This window comes from Dipodomys spectabilis, unplaced genomic scaffold (genome assembly GCF_019054845.1).
Source record: "Dipodomys spectabilis isolate Male_0828 unplaced genomic scaffold, ASM1905484v1 ptg000095l, whole genome shotgun sequence".
Taxonomy (NCBI): Eukaryota; Metazoa; Chordata; class Mammalia; order Rodentia; family Heteromyidae; genus Dipodomys; species Dipodomys spectabilis.
In genome coordinates, this window is record NW_024870772.1 from 190,087 (window position 1) to 204,085 (window position 13,999).

At 37.6% G+C, this 13,999-nt stretch overlaps 1 non-coding gene across 1 annotated transcript; it reads left to right on the forward strand.

The window, feature by feature from the left end:
• The first annotated feature begins 12,291 nt into the window (after positions 1-12,291).
• On the forward strand, positions 12,292-12,398 carry LOC122112928. The gene has a single exon (XR_006148305.1). It is a non-coding gene; the product is annotated as a U6 spliceosomal RNA (small nuclear RNA).
• Positions 12,399-13,999: the final 1,601 nt, after the last annotated feature.

Here is a 13,999-nt window from a genome sequence, read left to right on the forward strand (position 1 = left end):
TCACCACTAACTCCCTTTGTTCAAGTGACTCTTTCAAGTCCCTGTAACAATTCCTGGATCTGTGTTATGTATGAATGACTAGTCCATTGCTTCTTAAAATTAACATGCAGCAAATATTGATTCCTTTCTCTCACTTTTTTAATCAACCTCATAAAAAATAAGGAGACACAACTAACCTAGAATTTAACTAATTAAAAAGGCAAAAAAATAATAACTTAGCATGTAATAACTTAGCTAATTACTCACAGAAGTACTCACCAGAAATTCTGCAACAAGCATTTTATTTGACTTGTATACCTCACAAGTCATTGTTCTACCTTTCTAAAAATACTTCCTTTGGCATATTTAATCAAAATGTCCAAGTACTGGAATAAAGCTAGAGCCAGGGGCTTCTCTGATTTAGAAAATTGTACCTTGATTATGCATGTTCATTTGTTTATCCTCAACATACATTTAAATATTTGATTTATTTTTACCCACTTCCTTGAAGCAATGCAAGTCAGCTAGGAGATTTTTTTTTAATTTAAGTAAGAAGAGAATGAGTTTGCCACACATCTTCTCTTGTTTTCATTTATGAGATATGCTTGCTTAATAAAGTAGAAGTGCTAGGGGAGATGACAAGTTCAAGCTGTGTGGCAATTTGGCCAAATCTGAACTGCAGGGAGAAAGTGTAAAAAGGTGGACAAATGAATAAACTGGATGAACAACTTGGGTTGAGTGCTTTGGGAACACCACCTGCTACACACTGAAACCTATAGCAACATTGCTTGTGTGGAGAATGAAGAAGGGTAACGTGGAGAAGAATTAAGAATTGTAGATGAGCCCACTGGATGGAGACGGTTAACACAGGGAATACACTAGAGTTACCAAACTGAGGACAACTGTCTTGTTAGCACTTAATTAGGATGATAGGTCTATCCCTGGTACCCCATCAGGCCTCTTTCTTACTTTTAAATTGTAAGAGTTGGGTTATTAGGCATGGTCTCTTTAATTACCTTTATAGTCACTTGTCCAATAAAACTGATAACAGTCATAGTGTCCTTCAGACTCAAAACATTAACTCTACCAGCAGTGCAAATGAGGAAGAGGGAGAGGACCCTGCTCACCTCTAATAGGGCTTTTCAGCCAACCCTCTCATCAGCTCTATAGCCTGCTTATTGCTGTGAGCCCTGAAGATCGGTAACAATTACATGAATACTGGGAAGGAAGACTTTACTTTTTGCCTCTTGTGCCCATTAGCCCAATCTCACCCAAATATATGTGCAAACTACTCAAGAGACTTCTGAGAAAAGGAGGCCTGCATAGATGTGGGTTCCATGATACAGCATGTAGTCTACCCCATACATATACTTTAAACTGAAGTCATAAATCCATTGGCAATCCACAGGGTGGGACTTCACTAATTGCCACTCCATTCTTGAATCCTACAGCCAGAAAAGATCTTAGTGAATAATCTCAGTTCCATTCCACAGTAAGTGCAGCCCTCCTCCTTGATCATGCGCAATGGAAGATGATTGATGCTCAAACAAAAAGAATTCCATCTATTTGTGTTAGCATTATTATCTACAGTTTAACTTTGACTTGACTATAAATCAATTGAATTAAAAATCAATTTTCTAACAGAACGTTGTAAAGAATTAAATGAACACATAACTCCTGACCTCAAGATACCTACCAACGGGCAATAGAGAAGGGGCAAACAAAGAACGTTACATATGACCTGCCATAACAAGAACTTGCTACCTTAGTGATGAATTCTTTGCTCTAATGGGGTACCCAGTGCCCATCCTGTGGCCAGTTTGCTAGATTGTTTGTTCAGCCTCTATTGATTGCAGCCACAGCTGGATTACTGCCTATATTTGTCCCTGAAGCTCAGAGTTGAGACAGAGAAACAAACATGTCTTAGATGAGAAAGATTCCAGCCAGGGAATCCAAGAGATGCTGAAATTGCAGACACTTTCAACTACGTAGAATTTCCCTAGTATAGAGGAACTAACACTATTGGTCATATCAAAGGTGGGTTTTTTTTGGGGGGGGGCGTCTGGTTGTGGGGCCTGAACTCTGGGCTTGGGTGCTGTCCCTCAGCTCTTCAGCTCAAGGCTAGCGCTGTACCACTTGAGCCACAGCGCCATTTCTGGCTTTTTTCTTTTTGCTTATGTGGTGCTAAGGAATCGACCCCAGGGCTTCATGCATGCAAGGCAAGCACTCTACCACTGAGCCACCTTCCCAGCCCTCAAAGGTGTTTTCTAAACAACTCTCATCTTTCAATTTTACTTACTACTACCTTCATTCATTTAAGGACACCAGGAAGTTTTACTTTGAATGTTATAGTCATTTTTACGTATTCCTTAAAAACTTTCGAAAGTGTTCCTCACAGTTCTAAATGAGGCACAGCTGGTTTTTTCATATCATAAAAATAAAGTTCCACTGGATACATGTGGCCTAGCTATTTAGAAGGCTGAAATCTTAGGATCCAGGTTTGAAGCCAGACTGGGCAGGAAACTTCATGAGATTTTTATCTCCAGTTAACCACCAAAAAGGCTGAAGTGGAGCTATGGTTCAAGTGGTAAAGGACTAACCTTGAGAGAAAATGCTTTGGGATGGTCCCCAGACCCTGAGTTCCAGTCACAATATAGATACAAAAATAATTAAGTCCCATCTCTTCTTGTAGTGATTATAATTCTTGCTTCATTGACTCATGTATTTATATCACATTTTGGTAAATCTCAAGAGAACTTGCTTATAGGTAGATGATACAGTGAATTCAATAATTAGGCTTCTGTCCATTATTCTGAGGATGGAAATCTATCATCTTACCAGATAAAATACCCTATGTCTAAAAGCCACTGTGGAGAGCAAACCTGTTCTTAATTGGAAACCTAAAACTTTAGTTTGAATAACTTGTTAATGCATCATCCTTTTCTGTGTGTAAGCTATCATAAAATACACTAGTGAGAAGATCTTCCAGATCTTTCACTATGGCATCTGATGTGTATAGAGTTATCTATTATGTATTAAACCACATCCTGTTGTAACAATAAATATTGTAAGTAATGTTGATCTTGGAACATGAAGGATACTTCAGGATCCTCTTAGCCCAAAAGTAAGTGGCCTGTCCTCACAAATTTTAAAAGTCCTAAAGGCAGTGAATGTCTCATATTCAAATCCTAGCCTCCTATAATCTATAAGAGATAACTTGGGGCTAAGGATACTGAGACTAGTATCCATTCTCAAAGCAACTGTAAGAGTCAGGGTCCCTGTAAGACATGAAAGTCTTCACCCCCCTCCTTCCAGACTGTTCCTATGTAGGCTCTTAATAGAGGAAATAATTACAGAACTAAAGGCAGTGTTAAAGGAACCAAGACACTGAGAAGCAACAAAAGGAAGTTATTACCACTCTTTGGTTAAAGAAAAAAGGGAGGAAATTATGTTATCAGAATACAATGAAAACTGGAACCACTAGGAACAGTCTTCGAGGCAAAGATTGTTTTTACTTACTGCCAAAGATGGGGTACCAAAAGAGGGAGAGACTGGAGATTAAATTCCTGATTGTCTCTCCTCCTGCCCTTTGATCGCCTGCCAGGGTTTCCCATTGGCTAAGCCCAATCAGGAGCAGGTTTCAGGGCTCTGACTCCTGGGGCACAGATCAGGACAGAAAAGAGAATAGACTGGAACAAAGAAACAGGAGAACCAGCAAAAGCTGCATAGGCTCCTATCTCTTCCAAACTCCCCAAAATTTCTGTGTAAATTACTAAAAGAACTATATAACCCCTTTAATTTTTGTGTCTATTTTTCTTTGGTTGATGAGAAGTTTATGACAGCATTTCAAATGGTCCTGGTCTGTACATGGTTGGGAAAAACAGTCACAAACTGAATGGGGAAGACTTGAAGATTTTTACCAAGACCTATAGAAATAGAAACCAAATAAAATGCAGTGATACATGTTTATCTGAATTAGGGAAGGTAAGGGGAACAATAGAATGGTAAGACAAAGCAACAGTGATATCCACAAGACAATATGTTGGAAATGATATGTACAACTTGCGGAGGGGAATGAAGGGGAGGGAAAATAGGAGAAAAATGAGGGAAGAGTAACAAGTTTGACAAGAAATTTACTTATTGCCTTATTTATGTAACTGTAACCCCTCTGTATATCACCTTGACAATAAAAAAAAAAAAAAAAAAAGCCAGGCGCCGGTGGCTCACGCCTATAATCCTAGCTACTCAGGAGGCTGAGATCTGAGGATCACAGTTCAAAGCCAGCTGAGGCAAAGAAAGTCCGTGAGACTCTTATTTCCAATAAACTACTAGAAAACCAGAAGTGGCACTGTGGCCCAAGTGGTAGAGCACTCGCCTTGAGCTGAAGAGTGCAGGGACAGTGCCCAAGCCCAGAGTTCAAGCCCCACAACCGACTAAAAAAACAAAAACAAAACAATAAAAAAAGAAAGAAAGAAATAGAAAAGACCAGTCTAGTCCATGAGTGGCTACCCAAAGAGGTACCAAGAGCTTTTGTGAACATTGGCCAACCACAGACTTGGTTGAAAGTATCTGCTAGTGTGGGTTAGTGATCCACTGAAACTCAGAGCAACTTCTTTTTTCTTTTCTTTTTTCTTTTCTTTTTTCTTTTCTTTTGCAGGTCCTAGGGCTTGAACTCAAGGCCTGGGCATAGTCCTTTAGCTTTTGCACTCAAGGCTAGTGCTTTACCACTTGAGCAACTCTTCCAGTCCAGCTTTTTGGTGGTTAATTGGAGATAAGAATCTCATGGACTTTACTGCTTGAGCTGGCCCTGAACCATGATCCTCAGATCTCAGCTCTCTGAGTAGCTAGGATTACAAGCACAAGCACCAGGATCCAGCTTTTTTCTTTCTTTTTCTTTAAAAAATATTTATATTAAGATTTTTATTTAACATAGGTTGTTATACAAGGGAGGTTTCATTGTTAACATCCCATACAATGTACCTTGATCAAACTCATTCCCTCCTTCTCTCCCCTTTCTCATCTCTATACTCACTTGTTAAAACAGTTCCAAGCACTTTCTAGCACTTTCTTTCTAGCACTTAAAACACTTTCAAGCACTTTTCCCAAGGCGGGGAAAACATACAGCCTTTAAAACTCAGCCAGTGCCAAAGGCAAATTTGCCATATCACCTTCTGCCTACAGACTTCCATGTTATTCTAAAACTTACATATATGGCCAAAAGCCAATTTTCTTTCTGTCATCCTTAGTTCTAATATGGATATTGGTATGATCATATCATCATCTATTGTTTGATTTAGTTTGGGGGTTTTGTTTTGATTTTTTTTTTTTTTTTTGCAAAAACATGGAAACCCTCTTGCTTCAGAATCCCAAGTCCTGGGATTATAGACATACACCACCATGCCCAGCTCATATGGTCATCTCTGAATCCTCCAAATTCACTAGTAGCTGGATCCTGAAACCTATCAGAAGCAATTTTTCTCAGCTGGGTCATTCATCCACTTCAGTATCTTGAGGAACTTCAGTTCTTTTCACTGTAAAATATCCCGGGAAACTTCTTGATTCTGTGGCCCATGTTGCATCCTTTAATGGATATCCTGCTTCTCTGATGCTTACTTGGGATCATTAAAGGCATCATTTTCACCTGCCATCTGTTTCCAGCATCTCCATGCTAATAACAACCTGATACTTCCTATGTCCTGGGCTGAAAAAGAAACAGCTATTGCTCAAATTCCATAGACTCTATATAAGTACGTTTCTAATTTAAAGTAATTTTAAGGAAAATGTTGAGCTCCTTTATTCACAGAGTATCATAGCGAGGGCTAACTCTGCTCAAAATTGTCATTCAAAGAACATTGACTTTGTTCTTAGTTTTTCTCTCAAATTTCCTTCTGTACAGCAGGTATAGCAAGAATAGAAGAAGCATCAGACCTTACCTGGGAAAATGGTTCTCAACCTGAGCTGAACATGGACACTACCCAAGCAGCCAATACCTGGGCTCCAATCCCGTGGGCTCCTATTGCATGGTGCTGTGCATGGTCTAAGAAAAGGGTCTTTTAAAAGTTCCCCCATCCACTGTAATCCTAATGTACATCCAAGATGAAAACCTCTGCTGTTGGTTTGGGGAGAATTCTTCATCCTTCATCAGATAATTAGGACAATTGACCTGCTTAATACATGGCATATAGTAGGTGCTCAATAAATATGTGTCCTGGGACAATTATGTTCTTCCATTTTCCTCTCTAAAAGTGCCTCTAGGGTTTTAAGTCCCTCTTGAAGGAGCTACACTCTGTTTTTGTAACAACTATATTAGTAAATAATATTTACACAAGAACAAACCATTAGAAAGAGAAGTGCCTTTTGAATTAGAGGAAGAAAGTAAGAATGAAAAAAAGTGTTGTTCATAAAGGAATAGCTACTAAAAGTCAAATTTGCCAATTCATTGTCAGTCTCTTCAAAGGATCCAAAAACGATTTGAAGTGCATAAAGATCTTCCTCCATTAGCCATGGTTCCTTTGTTTAAAACTTTCTTCGATCACAGACAGAATTGGTCACTCATTAACGGAAGCATTTTCAAAGAGCCATGTAAGAATCACCAGAAATGCTCGCTCTCGTGACACTCAGAATCCAGACTCAATGCTGTGTCTTCTAAGAAATCTTTTAGATCCTCTGGGGTCCAATTTTTATCTCTCTCCAAGTTAACATCGTGATTATTCATCCATGCACACAGTATGTTTATGAGATGCTCATGTGTGCAACCATCTCTCCAAGGAACCAACCATCTCCAAGATCCCTTTGATCTCACAAAGCAGGGACAAGAGTTGTTCATCTTGTACCCACTGCTATGTCTGGAGTAGTTCCTGATACATGAGCAGTGTGTATAACTGCCGGGAAGCTGAAGTGTGTGTTGGTCTGTATTACACATACAGTTCCCTAGAATGTGACATAGGCACTGGAGAAACCACTGTGTGCACCTTATCTTGCAATATGAACCGTGGGAAATAGGAAATATGGAGTTAGTAACAAAACAGTTATCACAAATTAAAACAAAGTAGGAATCTGGTAAAAAGCACTACTACAGTCTTGCACATGTTAAGTGGTTAAGGAATAAACAGACACAATAATAAACCTGACACTTAATTGGAACAAGTCCTAAAGTCTGCCTGCAGAAGCATTGTGAGTCACTGTAAGGGGTTTTCTGAAGCAGGAGGGCCAGTTGTAATCACAGATGGGGAGGAAATGAGCTCAAAATACAGCCAACTACCTAAGAGCTGGTAGGTGTGTGGAGTATGGGGTGAGTTTTGTATATTCCCATGCTGCTACAGCCAGCTGGGTGTAGTGTCCCATGTTTACCTCATGTTTCTTAGAATAAAATTGCACATAAACAGATTTGAACTTCACATCAGGCTCAAATCATCCACTCACTGTCATGCCAGAACAAGTTCACATTTTTAACCTAAGTGTTTTAGCACAACTAACTTACCACACTGCATAAACAGGATAAATATTCTGTATTTGGATTTGAAAATAGGCAGCAAACTACACCAAAACACATTCACTGATGCTTCTAAAGAAAGTTAAAATAAAATGATAGCCTGGCGTTACAAGAGAAAAGGAGGAACTATGATCTCATTTCAGGACATAATTAAGGTGGGCAAATCACTTATACTTATTCCATTTATCTCTTATATTTTCTGAAATAGGGATAATCTGCTTTCTCTTTGTCATACAGGAATAGCGTAAAAGACAGCTAGAGAATATTCTACAGACCACTGAAGATGGTAGTCGTTTTGATAAGCTCAGAGGAATGAGTCTATATATATTTTGTAACAAAGTTAAATTGTTTACACATCAAATATTGAGCTGTGTCAACATTTGTTTGCATTGGGTGGAAAATCAACATTTCTATATGTGTATTATTCACAGAAAAATCACATCTAGCAAAATTAATCATGTCTAGACACAGCCAGCCATTTCTGCAACATCATTTCCAACTTTCTTGTGGCCCCAATAAAGCAAGGAAAAGTGGCATGCCATGTCACTGGCCAAGTAACAGCTTCTCCTGTCTAGAGTTTCTATTGCTTTTAATTCCATTTTTAAAAGATAATTAAAAACTTAACTTGAAAAAAAAACTGATAAAACTCATATTATTCAATGTATGTATGTGAAAACAGAAGTAGGTCAATAATGAAATCCTCTACATATATTGCACTCAAAAACTGACATGTTGAATTAAAGCCTCTTTGTACAACTACTTAAGGATAAATATTATTTTTTCAAACTCCTAGTGAGTTAATATATAGTACAATGCAGTTCAGGCTATAAGTTGAGGATTCTTTTTATAAAAACACAGTTGTGTTAATTATCTTTCTTATCCCTGTGATAAACTTCCAGGCATAATCAACTTAAAAAGGAGGATTTGTTTTGGCACTTGGTTTCAGAAGTTTCAGGCATCCTTGTGAGGAAAGCATGACAGAGTAGAGTAGCTCAAATTCTGGCAGACAGGAGAGACAGACAGACAGACAGACAGACAGACAGACAGACAGACAGACAGACAGACAGAAAAGTCTGCTCATTGGCTTCTCTCTTCTTCCCCTTTAATCCCTCCAGTACCCCCAGCAAATGGGATGGTGCTACCATGTTTAGTTAATCTTCTCTACAAATGCCCTCACAGACACACCCAGAGATGTGCTTCTCAACCTACTCAAGTTTACAAGTAAGATTAAACATCATGGTCCCAGAGTCGCTCTCCCACATCCCCCAGAAATAAAATAAAAAATTAGACCTAAGAGTTGGATGAGTTTTTTTGGTTTATGAAAAGCCCCACAGGAAACACGTGTCATACGAAGCCACCATGGGATCATAATGCAGCCACATGTGTCAGTCAGTCTAACTACAACACACACTGGGGAAAGTTTTCTTGCAGGCCCAGGAAGAGGGAATGAATGAGGATTGGAAATACCTGACCATCTGTCACTTTAAATATCCCCATATATTATAGAAATATCAGAGTAAGTTCCTGGCTTCCAACTTTATAATAAGTATTATGTAAATTTCATGAAGCTAATGAGGTTAAAATGATCAAATGCACAAGCTTAATAAATTCAGTTATACATTTGTTCTTTCCTTTTAGCTACTATAATTTTACCCAATCTAACTTCATTATAATTGATTATAAGAACGAAGATCATTTTAATAGCATAGTGAGTTATATAAATATATTTTCAGTCTTAAATTATAAGTATGCTTCATTAAAATTCTACCTTCAAATTATACTTTGATAACAGAACAGAAAGCATTTTCTTAGCCTGTTACACTTCTGTTAAGATATAGATAGATAGATACATACATACATAGATACATAGATACATAGATACATAGATGATACAGAGAGAGAATGTCTGTTATAAATTTCTTCCTAATGTAGCTTTATAACACCAATTAATCTTTGCAATAACTATTTAGTGACTAGTGTTGGCATGCTATCGTGCTGGTCAATAAAGCCCCCTGAAGCAGATTGTGTCTTCAATAATAATAAAAAAATAACTTACAGCTTTGAAGTATAGTTTAATATTAAGTGTGAATTTTAAGATAAGTAGCAAGGGGACAATTTCATTTCCTTTTACTATACTGAGGAAATAAACACGCTCTTCAAAAATGACTTGAGGCAAAAGTCATTAATGACTCTTCTATGCTCAAATAGAAGAAAGAGAAGCACATGAATGCCACATGAGATCAGCCAGTTATTTCCTGAGACTCTGGCTTGGATTCACAATTAATAAAATGGAAAACAGTTGTGTTATATTTCACTTACTGGCTATGATAAAAGGATCTGTATGATAAACTGTTTTGAATATAGCTATTAAGGGCTCATTCATCCCAATTACAGATAATCAAATGGTTCATTTGTTATGGGAAGGAAGTGTAGCACAAGTGATAACATGTTTATCTAGCAAGCGTAAGACCATTGGTTTGATTCCTAGTGCCACCAAAATTAGTAGCTTTTACAAGTTATTGATTCTGCTACTCAAATTACTATGTAGTATCAGAATGCTTATATTCTACTTTTCGTATGATCTTTTACTACTTTTATAAAGAACTATCATAATTGTAGCCAATAATTATGCAGGGCTTTTTAAGTATCATACCTAATCTTAATATTCCACATGGCCTTAGAATGCCTGCTTAATCAAGCACAATGCCCTACATTCAAATCCCAATATTCCAAAATTAAAAGTTTTTAAAAATCTTCTCTTCCTTGTGTATTGTGTAATTATTCTTCAGGAAACTGTGAGGCAAATAAGTAATTTATTCAAAGCCAAAAATCCTATAACTGTTGTAAATGGCATTTGAAACTGGGCTGATAAAGTCTGTCCTTTCAAACATTATATTCTACAGCCTTCTTCTATTATTGTATATATTATTAAACTTATTCAGAGAAAAAAATTATTCAAAGAAACATGTTTCTTTGTTGACAATTCATGTTCTCGATCGTGGTTCTAAATCAGCTCAAATTGCTTTTGCATCAAAACTTACCTCTCCCCTCTTGCAAATGCTCTAATTTCATAGACCTTCTTTTTCCCTGCACTTTAGTTGATTTTGGTGATTAAAGAGAACTGTTCATCTGCAACAAAAGCAAAACATTTCTGCCGATAGCAAAAAGTGACAGCTGAAACAGCATTTAAAGTACATCTTGAATAAATGTTCAAAAGCATGGCCTTAGGGCAATTTCCTGTTTTACTGGAAAATCTACTTTGCTAGTGTCTGATAAAATTGTACGAACAGTGGAAGCTTAATTCTCTGAGGCATGTTCTATGAAGCATTTGACAGCTTATCTGATGAAATCCACTCTACTACCAGTTCAGAGAGACCATGTGCCCCTCATGGAGAAAACCTTGTCTGAATGGCTCTTGTAGCCTTGGGGCTGATGTTATTAGTTCCTAAATGAACTGATTAGTGTTTCCTTGACTTATTTCCCAGCAACTGTACTCATGCTTGACATGCCAAAGGTTTTCCTTCTTAATCAATCCAGTGTTGAAAATAACTTGCCAGTGTGTGGAAATATTATTAGGGCTATTTAATACTTTGAACCATCCAGGTGATTCGATAAATTTAGACAAAATTAAATCATCACTCATATAAGATTGGATGAAGTGTCAGTTTAGCCTCACAATTAAATGTTCCACTCTCTGGAAGATGGAACAGGAATAAGCAAGGACTCACAAGTGGATTGCTAGTGCATGGTCCCAGTACCTCATGTTACAAAGTAGTAGAAAAGAGCATGATTTAAACATTGTGCTGTCTAAGATACTGCCTACTGTACAACCATTACTAGTAATTAAAAATAATAACTCTTGGAATTAAAGTGTAATCTTTAAGATTTCCCCTCCCAGATCCAAAGATGTGTGCCAGCACTACTAATTCTGAGCTTTACTATCTGTCAAGCCTTATGGTTTCATATCTAACCAATATCAGAGATATTACAAATGTGTGGCTGTACGATAAGGCTATCCTCCTTACATCGTCTGGTCAGTTTGTTTAAAGAGAATATTTTTTGTCATCTGATGCAAAAGAGATCCTTCCAAAACAATGTAAAATGTATCTTTTGGGTTCAGCCACTTTAGCATCAAACAATAGCATCTGCAAGAGCCCCATGAAATTATATTGAGAGATCTCTTTAGAATTATTTGTGGAGTTGCATTACATTGTTTTTTTACTCACTCAGGCTTTATAGTATTGTCATAGAATAAGAGTCAAACGTGAAAAGATTTGCCTATATTTACCAAACAGAGATAGAGGATATTGTTTCTTACTTTAGTGTCCTTTTTGTGAGAAAGAAGGGATATTTCCTGGAGGACTTAATATTGCTCTGCTTTTGAATCACTGACTTTTTGTTTGTGTTTGGTTTTTTGTTTTGTTTTGTTTTTGGGCGGGGAGGGTGGTATTGTTTTGTCTTGTTTGCCTTATGTATACTGTGAAGCACACAATTGGTCTTTCTCTTCTAGACAATGTAGCATAAGGCTTGCAGTTCAACCCTAGAAAATGCAAGTGCTTCTGGTGAGTTTGGGGCTCTACTTCCATTCCCATCTTCATTCTTTGCTTTTAATTGTATCTCCTCTGGGTATACTCTTCCTCCGCCACTTATTTGAGCCGACATAACTTCAGGATATGCATAAAATTACTCTAGAGCATTGCAGGGAATAAATAAATGAATGATTGAATACCTTATGGTTGAGCTCACCCATCATTCACTCTGCCAGGTGATTCTTGTGATGGTGTAACAAAACCTAAGTCAGTATAAGAATATAGATTTCGGTGTTCACTTCGGCAACACATATACTAAAATTGGAACGATACAGAGAAGATTAGCATGGCCCCTGCGCAAGGATGACACGCAAATTCATGAAGTGTTCCATATTTTTTTTTGTGGAGGGGAAGGGAAAAAATAAATCGTTTAAATAGGGATACAGGTGGACACATTGCAACAATGAGATGTATAAGTCGTTATGTCGAAAAACGAACTTTACAACTTTGGTGGGGGGTGGGGGGAGGATCAGGTGGAGGGAGGGGGGAGAATGGGAAGGGATGGGAAGGGGAAACAAAGGAGGAGGCAACAATACTTGATAAGAAATATACTCGTTATCTTGCCCATGTAATTGTAACTCCTCTGTAAGGTATTCTCACAATAAAAAAAAAAAAAAAGAATATAGCTTTCGGTGACCCTGAAGATCTGCCAAAGTTAGTAATAAATTAATTTCCTCCATTTGTTACCTCTCTAATGCAAAGTCACTTAACTTCCCTGACTCTATTTTTGTATTTTTACATGTGAAAAATAATATCCTATTTTTTTTGTGAATACTAGACAAGAGCTTTCACTCCTTTATTCAATAAGTGAAATAGCTACTAGACTATATTTAACCAGCTCCTCTGTGTGTGCACTGCAGATAGAGCAGAAAGCAAAACAGGATCGATCAGGAAAGGTTCCTACTCTTTGGAAGTGCCCCTTACGTCTTATGGAAAGAGACATAAACAAGCCACCAAATAAATAAGATCATTTCGATGGCAATAATTGCTACAATGGTTGTGATAGTATTGAGTTAAGTCTTGAGCTGTGGGTAGCATGTGTTATATGAAGCTGAGGGAGGAGCACTTCAGGCTACTCCAATCAGAGACTCCAGCAAAGTCAAGACTCTGAGCTAAGAATCTATTAACTACTATAGAAGAACAGAAAGAGAGTCATTGAGGCCTAGTATGGCAAGTGAGGACAGAAGAGTAGATGGAGAAAGGAGATATATGGTCCATGCTCAGCACTTGGCACACTGCCAGTCTTAGCATATGGTACATGTCAATTACTGTTTGGCATTTTTTAAGCAAAGACTGAAAAATAGAAATTGCTTAAAGTTAGATGTTTTCTCCTCTTAGAAAGGAAAACAACAGAAATTTCACTTAAATTCTGCCATGAGCCAAAATATAAAGCAAAGAGAAGAAAAGGGGCAGCCAGGGTTTGTTTTCTGTACACAAGTTCGGAGAAGAAGCTCAATAAACATTACTGTCAGTGTCATGAATACAGTACCAAGAGAGTCAGGACCTTGATCAGAACCTAAAAGCTAGACCTGAGAGCTAACGTGGGTTCATCTTCAGTCTTGTTCCATCAGTAGGAGGAACTGACTGACCTTTATGCAGTTAAAAGAGCTCTAATTCCCCTTCTGAAGACAGAGAGACAGAGAGAGAGAAAGAGAGAGGGACAATTTAGTCTCTTCTCTTTAGGTACTTCGTAACTTCCTAGAAATCAAAACATATGCACAAGAAAAAATGAAAAATTGCCCAATACAGTTATACAATCTCTTCACATGATAGCTTAGTAGCAATATTCTGTGCCTGCCATATTTGACAATCAGTCTGACATCAGGGTATACACAGGGGGAAGATAAATCTGGAAAACTCTGTATATAATAATCATTTAGAAAAAGCACTGTTTATAACTAGACACCAGTGGCTCATACTTGTAATCTAGTTACTCAGG